Source organism: Schistocerca serialis, chromosome 4 (assembly GCF_023864345.2).
Source record: "Schistocerca serialis cubense isolate TAMUIC-IGC-003099 chromosome 4, iqSchSeri2.2, whole genome shotgun sequence".
Classification (NCBI taxonomy): domain Eukaryota; kingdom Metazoa; phylum Arthropoda; class Insecta; order Orthoptera; family Acrididae; genus Schistocerca; species Schistocerca serialis.
In genome coordinates, this window is record NC_064641.1 from 415,512,227 (window position 1) to 415,524,726 (window position 12,500).

The 12,500-nt window shown below is 54.5% G+C and overlaps 2 non-coding genes and 1 pseudogene across 2 annotated transcripts; all 3 read right to left on the reverse strand.

Moving 5' to 3' along the window:
- The window catches only part of LOC126475563 (large subunit ribosomal RNA), a 7,445-nt pseudogene extending 3,419 nt beyond the window's left edge, over window positions 1-4,026 (reverse strand).
- A 188-nt stretch (window positions 4,027-4,214) lies between these two features.
- LOC126476393 (5.8S ribosomal RNA) lies at window positions 4,215-4,369 on the reverse strand. Its single transcript, XR_007586934.1, has one exon. It is a non-coding gene; the product is annotated as a 5.8S ribosomal RNA (ribosomal RNA).
- A 351-nt stretch (window positions 4,370-4,720) lies between these two features.
- Window positions 4,721-6,629, reverse strand: LOC126476877 (small subunit ribosomal RNA). Its single transcript, XR_007587310.1, has one exon. It is a non-coding gene; the product is annotated as a small subunit ribosomal RNA (ribosomal RNA).
- Between the last annotated feature and the right edge of the window lie 5,871 nt (window positions 6,630-12,500).

Consider the following 12,500-nt stretch of genomic DNA (forward strand, 5'->3'; position numbering starts at 1 on the left):
GGCTCTGGTCAGCACCGAGCACACTGTGATCGGACGAAAGTCAGCAGGGGATGCTGCGGCGGTCTTCTTGGGCAGCAGGGTTGTTCTGGCCTGAAGGAGTCGGGATGGAAGGGAACGGGAAAGGAGGAGGAAATTAAGGATCTTGAGGAGAACCTCCCGGGGAAGGCGACGCAGTTGCGTCGGCGTGAGGCCATCAGGACCTGCAGCAGAATTGCGAGGCGGGAGAGCAGCAGTGGCTTCTTCTGCAGAAATGGGAGCCCAGAGGTCACGGAAGGGCACCCTCTTCGAGAATGGCAGCAGCTCATCGGACAGACCCTCCCCACGCGGAGGTCGAGACCTGACACGTGGTGGAGAGAAGAGGTCTGTCCAAAACTCAATCAGCCCTGGGATGGATGGTGGCTGATGCAAGAGTGTGCCATCAAGAAGTCCGTTGATACAGCGTGCTCCGTTCTTCTTGAAAGCACGCTGAACCACCGCATACTCCCATCTCCTGCGTGCACGCTTCCGCTCTGGGGGCTGTTGGGTCCGCACACTCGCAGCTTGGTGGACGGCTGGCTCCCTGCTGCCTACTCCGTCAAGAGCAGACAGCAACATAGCCTGGATTGTTTCACGGCTAGTGGTGGGACCCAGAGCCACGAGATCATCAAGCGAGCGGAATCGGCGGTCTGATTGGGGGAGTTCTGCTACAAATGACCAGATGGCTAGGTCAACATCTTCCCCACAAGGTGGAGACTGTGGCAAAGAATGACTGACTGCAGGCTCGCTAGGAGGACCCTGAAGGCCGCGATCCATGCCAGCAAGCTCGGTGACAAACTTCGCCACCATGTCTTTGTAGGGCTGCGCTCTACGCTGACATTTAATGGATTCCAGCGTACGCTCGGGGAAGGCCTTTGCAAGCTCCTGGTTTAAAAATCTGCAACCCTGGGTGGCAAGAGTCGCTTCTGCATGGGCCAGACGCAGGAGCTCTTCCTGGGACCACCTGGCCTTCTTCCTCTCGGTCTTGATCTCAGCATTAGCAGCAGTCGGATGGGCGCGACGCCGATGGACACCAAGTCCGGTCTTGGTGGAGAAGGACCGCATACAATCAGGGCAGATGGCGGGGAGCAGCGCTCGACCCGCACCGGTTGGCTGGTTGGCTGGCTCATCAGAGAGTCATAGTTACTCCCGCCGTTTACCCGCGCTTGCTTGAATTTCTTCACGTTGACATTCAGAGCACTGGGCAGAAATCACATTGCGTCAACACCCGCTAGGGCCATCGCAATGCTTTGTTTTAATTAGACAGTCGGATTCCCCCAGTCCGTGCCAGTTCTGAGTTGATCGTTGAATGGCGGCCGAAGAGAATCCGCGCACCCGCGCGCCCCCGGAGGAGCACGCTAAGGCGGACGCGGCCTCGCAGCAAGGAAGATCCGTGGGAGGCCAAGGCACGGGACCGAGCTCGGATCCTGCACGCAGGTTGAAGCACCGGGGCGCGAACGCCGCGCAGGCGCGCGCATCCTGCACCGCCGGCCAGCACGAGGCCGACCAACGGCGAGAGCAGACCACGCCCGCGCTAAACGCCCGCACTTACCGGCACCCCTACGGCACTCACCTCGCCCAGGCCCGGCACGTTAGCGCTGACCCACTTCCCGACCAAGCCCGACACGTCCCGATCCTCAGAGCCAATCCTTATCCCGAAGTTACGGATCCAATTTGCCGACTTCCCTTACCTACATTATTCTATCGACTAGAGGCTCTTCACCTTGGAGACCTGCTGCGGATATGGGTACGAACCGGCGCGACACCTCCACGTGGCCCTCTCCCGGATTTTCAAGGTCCGAGGGGAAGATCGGGACACCGCCGCAACTGCGGTGCTCTTCGCGTTCCAAACCCTATCTCCCTGCTAGAGGATTCCAGGGAACTCGAACGCTCATGCAGAAAAGAAAACTCTTCCCCGATCTCCCGACGGCGTCTCCGGGTCCTTTTGGGTTACCCCGACGAGCATCTCTAAAAGAGGGGCCCGACTTGTATCGGTTCCGCTGCCGGGTTCCGGAATAGGAACCGGATTCCCTTTCGCCCAACGGGGGCCAGCACAAAGTGCATCATGCTATGACGGCCCCCATCAACATCGGATTTCTCCTAGGGCTTAGGATCGACTGACTCGTGTGCAACGGCTGTTCACACGAAACCCTTCTCCGCGTCAGCCCTCCAGGGCCTCGCTGGAGTATTTGCTACTACCACCAAGATCTGCACCGACGGCGGCTCCAGGCAGGCTCACGCCCAGACCCTTCTGCGCCCACCGCCGCGACCCTCCTACTCGTCAGGGCTTCGCGGCCGGCCGCAAGGACCGGCCATGACTGCCAGACTGACGGCCGAGTATAGGCACGACGCTTCAGCGCCATCCATTTTCAGGGCTAGTTGCTTCGGCAGGTGAGTTGTTACACACTCCTTAGCGGATTCCGACTTCCATGGCCACCGTCCTGCTGTCTTAAGCAACCAACGCCTTTCATGGTTTCCCATGAGCGTCGATTCGGGCGCCTTAACTCGGCGTTTGGTTCATCCCACAGCGCCAGTTCTGCTTACCAAAAGTGGCCCACTTGGCACTCCGATCCGAGTCGTTTGCTCGCGGCTTCAGCATATCAAGCAAGCCGGAGATCTCACCCATTTAAAGTTTGAGAATAGGTTGAGGTCGTTTCGGCCCCAAGGCCTCTAATCATTCGCTTTACCGGATGAGACTCGTACGAGCACCAGCTATCCTGAGGGAAACTTCGGAGGGAACCAGCTACTAGATGGTTCGATTAGTCTTTCGCCCCTATACCCAGCTCCGACGATCGATTTGCACGTCAGAATCGCTACGGACCTCCATCAGGGTTTCCCCTGACTTCGTCCTGGCCAGGCATAGTTCACCATCTTTCGGGTCCCAACGTGTACGCTCTAGGTGCGCCTCACCTCGCAATGAGGACGAGACGCCCCGGGAGTGCGGAGGCCGCCGCCCCGTGAAGGGCGGGGAAGCCCCATCCTCCCTCGGCCCGCGCAAGGCGAGACCTTCACTTTCATTACGCCTTTAGGTTTCGTACAGCCCAATGACTCGCGCACATGTTAGACTCCTTGGTCCGTGTTTCAAGACGGGTCGTGAAATTGTCCAAAGCTGAAGCGCCGCTGACGGGAGCGATTATTCCGCCCGAGAGCATCCCGAGCCAACAGCGGCGCGGGTCCGGGGCCGGGCCAGGTAGGTCCGTCATCCGGGAAGAACCGCGCGCGCTTGCCGGGAGCCCGAGCGCCCAAAGGGGCGAATCGACTCCTCCAGATATACCGCCGGGCAGCCAGCCAGGACACCGGGGCTCTGCCCAACAGACGCGAACCGAGGCCCGCGGAAGGACAGGCTGCGCACCCGGGCCGTAGGCCGGCACCCAGCGGGTCGCGACGTCCTACTAGGGGAGAAGTGCGGCCCACCGCACACCGGAACGGCCCCGCCCCGCGGCGAGTGGAAAGGCAACCGGACACGACCCCGCCGCGGATTGCTCCGCGCGGGCGGCCGGCCCCATCTGCCGAGGGCGGAGGCCAGTGGCCGGATGGGCGTGAATCTCACCCGTTCGACCTTTCGGACTTCTCACGTTTACCCCAGAACGGTTTCACGTACTTTTGAACTCTCTCTTCAAAGTTCTTTTCAACTTTCCCTCACGGTACTTGTTCGCTATCGGTCTCGTGGTCATATTTAGTCTCAGATGGAGTTTACCACCCACTTGGAGCTGCACTCTCAAGCAACCCGACTCGAAGGAGAGGTCCCGCCGACGCTCGCACCGGCCGCTACGGGCCTGGCACCCTCTACGGGCCGTGGCCTCATTCAAGTTGGACTTGGGCTCGGCGCGAGGCGTCGGGGTAGTGGACCCTCCCAAACACCACATGCCACGACAGGCGGCAGCCTGCGGGGTTCGGTGCTGGACTCTTCCCTGTTCGCTCGCCGCTACTGGGGGAATCCTTGTTAGTTTCTTTTCCTCCGCTTAGTAATATGCTTAAATTCAGCGGGTAGTCTCGCCTGCTCTGAGGTCGTTGTACGAGGTGTCGCACGCCACACCGCCAGCCGGCTGTGCACGCTACGGAGTAAGTACCGGTATGCGAACCGCCAGGCGACGGGCGCGCATCGCACGTTTAAGGAGACGCGGCCGGCCCCACAGGCGGCCACGACACTCCCAGGTCTGCGAAGCGGGGCAAACGCCGCGCGCTTCAGTATACGTAGCCGACCCTCAGCCAGACGTGGCCCGGGAACGGAATCCATGGACCGCAATGTGCGTTCGAAACGTCGATGTTCATGTGTCCTGCAGTTCACATGTCGACGCGCAATTTGCTGCGTTCTTCATCGACCCACGAGCCGAGTGATCCACCGTCCTGGGTGATCTTTTCATAGTTTCCACTATCTCTTTCAAGACAGTTGCATAGGCGGGACTGAGGCGTGTGGCGGCCCCTGTTCCAGCGTTCAGTGTCCAACGGCCTCACGGCCGATGGGCGTCGTACGGCTCCACACCGGAGCGGACAGGCACTCGGGCGAAAGTCATTCAAAACCGGCGCCAGGCGCCAGGTGCCGCAGGCCAGCCGCTCCAGCGCTTCAGCGCTCGTACCACACAACATTGCCGTTAGTTTTGAGACGAACGCGTGGTTCCGCACGCGGCGCACGGCTACTGCGAGCCGTACAGGTAGCGTGTTGCGCGACACGACACGCACATCGAAAGACATGCAGTCTAGTCGGTAATGATCCTTCCGCAGGTTCACCTACGGAAACCTTGTTACGACTTTTACTTCCTCTAAATGATCAAGTTTGGTCATCTTTCCGGTAGCATCGGCAACGACAGAGTCAATGCCGCGTACCAGTCCGAAGACCTCACTAAATCATTCAATCGGTAGTAGCGACGGGCGGTGTGTACAAAGGGCAGGGACGTAATCAACGCGAGCTTATGACTCGCGCTTACTGGGAATTCCTCGTTCATGGGGAACAATTGCAAGCCCCAATCCCTAGCACGAAGGAGGTTCAGCGGGTTACCCCGACCTTTCGGCCTAGGAAGACACGCTGATTCCTTCAGTGTAGCGCGCGTGCGGCCCAGAACATCTAAGGGCATCACAGACCTGTTATTGCTCAATCTCGTGCGGCTAGAAGCCGCCTGTCCCTCTAAGAAGAAAAGTAATCGCTGACAGCACGAAGGATGTCACGCGACTAGTTAGCAGGCTAGAGTCTCGTTCGTTATCGGAATTAACCAGACAAATCGCTCCACCAACTAAGAACGGCCATGCACCACCACCCACCGAATCAAGAAAGAGCTATCAATCTGTCAATCCTTCCGGTGTCCGGGCCTGGTGAGGTTTCCCGTGTTGAGTCAAATTAAGCCGCAGGCTCCACTCCTGGTGGTGCCCTTCCGTCAATTCCTTTAAGTTTCAGCTTTGCAACCATACTTCCCCCGGAACCCAAAAGCTTTGGTTTCCCGGAGGCTGCCCGCCGAGTCATCGGAGGAACTGCGGCGGATCGCTGGCTGGCATCGTTTATGGTTAGAACTAGGGCGGTATCTGATCGCCTTCGAACCTCTAACTTTCGTTCTTGATTAATGAAAACATACTTGGCAAATGCTTTCGCTTCTGTTCGTCTTGCGACGATCCAAGAATTTCACCTCTAACGTCGCAATACGAATGCCCCCGCCTGTCCCTATTAATCATTACCTCGGGTTCCGAAAACCAACAAAATAGAACCGAGGTCCTATTCCATTATTCCATGCACACAGTATTCAGGCGGGCTTGCCTGCTTTAAGCACTCTAATTTGTTCAAAGTAAACGTGCCGGCCCACCGAGACACTCAATAAAGAGCACCCTGGTAGGATTTCAACGGGGTCCGCCTCGGGACGCACGAGCACGCACGAGGCGGTCGCACGCCTTCGGCTCGCCCCACCGGCAGGACGTCCCACGATACATGCCAGTTAAACACCGACGGGCGGTGAACCAACAGCGTGGGACACAAATCCAACTACGAGCTTTTTAACCGCAACAACTTTAATATACGCTATTGGAGCTGGAATTACCGCGGCTGCTGGCACCAGACTTGCCCTCCAATAGATACTCGTTAAAGGATTTAAAGTGTACTCATTCCGATTACGGGGCCTCGGATGAGTCCCGTATCGTTATTTTTCGTCACTACCTCCCCGTGCCGGGAGTGGGTAATTTGCGCGCCTGCTGCCTTCCTTGGATGTGGTAGCCGTTTCTCAGGCTCCCTCTCCGGAATCGAACCCTGATTCCCCGTTACCCGTTACAACCATGGTAGGCGCAGAACCTACCATCGACAGTTGATAAGGCAGACATTTGAAAGATGCGTCGCCGGTACGAGGACCGTGCGATCAGCCCAAAGTTATTCAGAGTGACCAAGGCAAACGGACCGGACGAGCCGACCGATTGGTTTTGATCTAATAAAAGCGTCCCTTCCATCTCTGGTCGGGACTCTGTTTGCATGTATTAGCTCTAGAATTACCACAGTTATCCAAGTAACGTGGGTACGATCTAAGGAACCATAACTGATTTAATGAGCCATTCGCGGTTTCACCTTAATGCGGCTTGTACTGAGACATGCATGGCTTAATCTTTGAGACAAGCATATGACTACTGGCAGGATCAACCAGGGAGCTGCGTCAACTAGAGCTGAGCAGCCGGCCGCCCGGGAGTGTGTCCCGGGGACCCGCGCGAACACGCAAGCGTCCGCTCAATTATTCTGCAAACAGGAGGAGGCTGAGCTCCCCTGCACAACACACCTCGAAACCCTCTCAGGTCCCGGCGGCGCGCAGCGCCGTCCTAAGTACTTGGTCGGGTTCGAGAGAGGCGCAATCGCCCGGAGTTAGGCGAGTAGACGCTTTAGGTGCGACCACCCGTGCTCCCAACTGAGCTTGCCGCTGCCGACAGAGGCCCGGGAGCGTGCTGTCGTGGCATTGCCGGCGGGAGACAACACGCGCCACCTACGGTGACCGGCAGCTCCAACGCCGGCGCCACAGAAGGACAAAAGCCCCACTTGGGTGCCGAAGCGAACTCTCCCAGCACAGCGCACGCGCCAACACGTCCGCACAGCTGCGATACAAACCACCTGCGAGAACCGCTGGGGCGACCGAGCAGCAGACGGCGTCGCGGCGCCGAGCGCCGGGCGGCGGCGCATCCTCAGCGCACAAAGTCCTCAATCGGACCAGCACACTGCAGATGGCCACCGCGCTTCGCACCGGGCCCGCGAGGACCTACTTTGGCCGCAAGGCGCCGCGAGCAGGGGGCGCCGGCGCGCAGCTGCGCCGCCTGCCGCGTCCGTCGGCCGGCGCGCCTGCCACTGGCCGCCCCCACCAGCCGGCTGTAGCGCGTGCGCCCACGCACCGCGCTGCCAGCACGCCGGGCGGCCCCCCCTCACCGGCCGGGGACGGTCCCACCCAGCCACCGCCGCGTATCGCCTCACACCCAGATCCCCTTTCACGTTCGTGGGCATGGTGGGTATCCCTGAAACAACCGGTTAATAGCTCGACCGATCGTCGCCAACACTGATTCACCTCTAGCGAGAACAACCGCACCACAACGGGTTACCAGTTGTTCATTTGCGTAACGTCACCAGCAAACGTACACGTCCATCGCCATTTGCAACGAGTATTGCATGCCTGTGTCAGGTGTCACAACACACTACGTCTGCCCACATAGACGCAACAACATGTGCACGCCTAGAGAACACGTGGAAGGTCGACCCCGTACGTATGCGGTGTCCATTGCGCGAACGACTGTCAGCCGGCCTCTGCAGCATGTCGCAGATGTGGAACACGGTGCAACATGCTATCACGGTGTGTGAGAAGAGACGACTACGTCCGAATACACGCTCCACTACATCAACAGACTGCTCATGCTGATCGCCATCCAGGGCGTCCGTTCCTCCCACACGTCTGTATGGCGTACCACACTGCAATCCAGCTCTTATAGGGAGACGACACGTAGCTGCGTGCACAATATTTGGACTGTATGGTCCGCCGTTGCTAGGCGCAGTCGTCATACGGCCACATGTGCCACGATGTATCATTCAGTACATACGGACCAATGTGCAGTACAGTTTGTGGGTTTTGCGTACATCGGCGGACAGGTGACAGGCCGTACCACAACGTAGGCTGAGTACGTCGGCATGCGAAGGGCGTTGAACATGCAAACTTCTCACCGACCAGCTTGCGAAGGCAGGGGGGAAGGGGGGGGGGCATGTACGTCCTGCTGCTATCCACATTACAGTGTATAGCAGGAGCATGTGGAAAGTCAGCAACACCTGCAAGGTGTTTAACATGACGCGATACACAGGGGACCGGGCAGTGCGAGTAGCGAACTATATTGCGAGGGTTGCGGTTAGGCAACACTACACTAATTTAACGAGTTGCATAACAATTACAGAGCAGGTTCAGCGACAACGTGCGTCAGGTTAAGGCGCAATATAGTTTTGGTTACGGCGCACTTTAGGTTAGGTTAAGGCATATTATAGGTTAGGTTAAGGCATATTATAGGTTAGGTTAAGGCATATTATAGGTTAGGTTAAGGCATATTATAGGTTAGGTTAAGGCATATTATAGGTTAGGTTAAGGCATATTATAGGTTAGGTTAAGGCATATTATAGGTTAGGTTAAGGCATATTATAGGTTAGGTTAAGGCATATTATAGGTTAGGTTAAGGCATATTATAGGTTAGGTTAAGGCATATTATAGGTTAGGTTAAGGCATATTATAGGTTACGTTACGGCACAACATGGGTTACGTTACGGCACAACATGGGTTACGTTACGGCACAACATGGGTTACGTTACGGCACAACATGGGTTACGTTACGGCACAACATGGGTTACGTTACGGCACAACATGGGTTACGTTACGGCACAACATGGGTTACGTTACGGCACAACATGGGTTACGTTACGGCACAACATGGGTTACGTTACGGCACAACATGGGTTACGTTACGGCACAACATGGGTTACGTTACGGCACAACATGGGTTACGTTAAGGCACAAATTAGGTTAGGTTAAGGCACAAACTAGGTTAGGTTAAGGCACAACGTAGGTTAGGTTAAGGCACAACGTAGGTTAGGTTAAGGCACAACGTAGGTTAGGTTAAGGCACAACGTAGGTTAGGTTAAGGCACAACGTAGGTTAGGTTAAGGCACAACGTAGGTTAGGTTAAGGCACAAATTAGGTTAGGTTAAGGCACAAATTAGGTTAGGTTAAGGCACAAATTAGGTTAGGTTAAGGCACAAATTAGGTTAGGTTAAGGCACAAATTAGGTTAGGTTAAGGCACAACGTAGGTTAGGTTAAGGCACAACGTAGGTTAGGTTAAGGCACAACGTAGGTTAGGTTAAGGCACAACGTAGGTTAGGTTAAGGCACAACGTAGGTTAGGTTAAGGCACAACGTAGGTTAGGTTAAGGCACAACGTAGGATAGGTTAAGGCACAACGTAGGTTAGGTTAAGGCACAACGTAGGTTAGGTTAAGGCACAACGTAGGTTAGGTTAAGGCACAACGTAGGTTAGGTTAAGGCACAAATTAGGTTAGGTTAAGGCACAAATTAGGTTAGGTTAAGGCACAAATTAGGTTAGGTTAAGGCACAAATTAGGTTAGGTTAAGGCACAAATTAGGTTAGGTTAAGGCACAAATTAGGTTAGGTTAAGGCACAAATTAGGTTAGGTTAAGGCACAACGTAGGTTAGGTTAAGGCACAACGTAGGTTAGGTTAAGGCACAACGTAGGTTAGGTTAAGGCACAACGTAGGTTAGGTTAAGGCACAACGTAGGTTAGGTTAAGGCACAACGTAGGTTAGGTTAAGGCACAACGTAGGTTAGGTTAAGGCACAACGTAGGTTAGGTTAAGGCACAACGTAGGTTAGGTTAAGGCACAACGTAGGTTAGGTTAAGGCACAACGTAGGTTAGGTTAAGGCACAACGTAGGTTAGGTTAAGGCACAACGTAGGTTAGGTTAAGGCACAACGTAGGTTAGGTTAAGGCACAACGTAGGTTAGGTTAAGGCACAACGTAGGTTAGGTTAAGGCACAACGTAGGTTAGGTTAAGGCACAACGTAGGTTAGGTTAAGGCACAAATTAGGTTAGGTTAAGGCACAAATTAGGTTAGGTTAAGGCACAAATTAGGTTAGGTTAAGGCACAAATTAGGTTAGGTTAAGGCACAAATTAGGTTAGGTTAAGGCACAAATTAGGTTAGGTTAAGGCACAAATTAGGTTAGGTTAAGGCACAACGTAGGTTAGGTTAAGGCACAACGTAGGTTAGGTTAAGGCACAACGTAGGTTAGGTTAAGGCACAACGTAGGTTAGGTTAAGGCACAACGTAGGTTAGGTTAAGGCACAACGTAGGTTAGGTTAAGGCACAACGTAGGTTAGGTTAAGGCACAACGTAGGTTAGGTTAAGGCACAACGTAGGTTAGGTTAAGGCACAACGTAGGTTAGGTTAAGGCACAACGTAGGTTAGGTTAAGGCACAACGTAGGTTAGGTTAAGGCACAACGTAGGTTAGGTTAAGGCACAACGTAGGTTAGGTTAAGGCACAACGTAGGTTAGGTTAAGGCACAACGTAGGTTAGGTTAAGGCACAACGTAGGTTAGGTTAAGGCACAACGTAGGTTAGGTTAAGGCACAACGTAGGTTAGGTTAAGGCACAACGTAGGTTAGGTTAAGGCACAACGTAGGTTAGGTTAAGGCACAACGTAGGTTAGGTTAAGGCACAACGTAGGTTAGGTTAAGGCACAACGTAGGTTAGGTTAAGGCACAATGTAGGTTAGGTTAAGGCACAACGTAGGTTAGGTTAAGGCACAACGTAGGTTAGGTTAAGGCACAACGTAGGTTAGGTTAAGGCACAACGTAGGTTAGGTTAAGCACAACGTAGGTTAGGTTAAGGCACAACGTAGGTTAGGTTAAGGTACAATATAGGTTAGGTTAAGGTACAATATAGGTTAGGTTAAGGTACGATATAGGTTAGGTTAAGGTACGATATAGGTTAGGTTAAGGTACAATTTAGGTTAGGTTAAGGTACGATATAGGTTAGGTTAAGGTACAATATGGCGTAGGTTCAGATACACATTGTTGTAGGGAAAGGTGTATTGGGGGGGGGGCGGCGGCAGGTTCGTTGATAGTGATTATCGTAATTGGATGCCTGCGGTATTATCTGATTTGTCACGTCAGGATGCACTTTTGGCTCATGACAGGCGGCGCTCCAATTCCATGGTTGTGGCAGATCTGTGTCTTTCATTCCTGCCATTGAATGTGTGCTGTGACAGGAGGCAGTATTGTGATGTTGGGTGCACCCCTGTGTAGGACATGTGTGGGTGTTCGTGGCTTAGCTGAGCAATGTGCGGATGTCGGAAGGGTGGGATATTGTGTTTTCTGGGTGGACCTCCCGGTCTGGTAATGATAGTGTGGATTGTGTCATGTGGCGGAGAGGATGCACTGGATGTTCTTCCATGCTGGTGGTTAGATATTGTGTGTGTGCCTGTTACAGGCAGAGAGTAGTGTGTGATAAGAGAGTAGTGTGTGATAAGAGAGTAGTGTGTGATAAGAGTGTCTGGCTGACGTGTGGTTCTCATTGTGTGCAGAGTCTTTCAGCATGTATAGGGACGGTTGTATACATTGTATTCTGATGGCTCTGCATCTATTACTCATCAGTGCCGTGTATACGGTTACTCTGGTTCCAGTCGAAACTGTTCTATCTCTGTACATTAGTGACACTGCGGCTCCACTATGTTGCCGCCCCTGTCGGCCGTTTCCCCCAGTGTATGGCTAATGATTATCAGCAATCAGTCTATTAGTCAATACCGGTAGTGTGACGACGTCAAATGTCCGGGATGGGGGAAGCTACACCCTTCCCGTGGGTCAGGGCCTAGAAAGACTCTTCCCACGCAGGAGACTCGGACTGTCGTTACTCTTCCGAGACATATATGTGCCCAGCGTTTTTTGCGACTGCGAGTGCAACGCCCACGGGTGCCGACATGGATGGGGCGCTTCCTAGCTGATGGCTCAGCATGAGAATCCGTACAGTGAGCAATGCGATCGCGTCTGTAGCTTGTACGTGGTACAGCTCGCAGCTCATGAATAGGGACAGCGGGAATGTCGCATATTGGAAATATCTCTTCATGAAACGCATGTTATAGGTGTGGATTGCACCTTACGAGTGCGGGAAACGTCCGCCGTTCATCCGCTGGCGATGCGAGTTTGGCGGTTGGGGTGGGGCACGAACGGGTGCAGGTGGTGTGATTGCCGGTCCACGACTTCGTGCGGCAGAGGCACTGGCGTATGGGTGCTGTGGTCGAGAGAGGCTGCATGCTTTGTGGGTGGCGTCGAAAGATGGGCACTGTGGGCCCATCGATGTCTTAGTCGGCTTGGCGTCCCATAGATGGCGGTATCGTCGTTGCAGGAGCTCATGCTGAGGGAGACCTACAGATGGCGGTATGTTTTGTGGTGCGCTCGACATGGCGGACGTAGTGTTGTCAGATTCGCATAGATGGAGC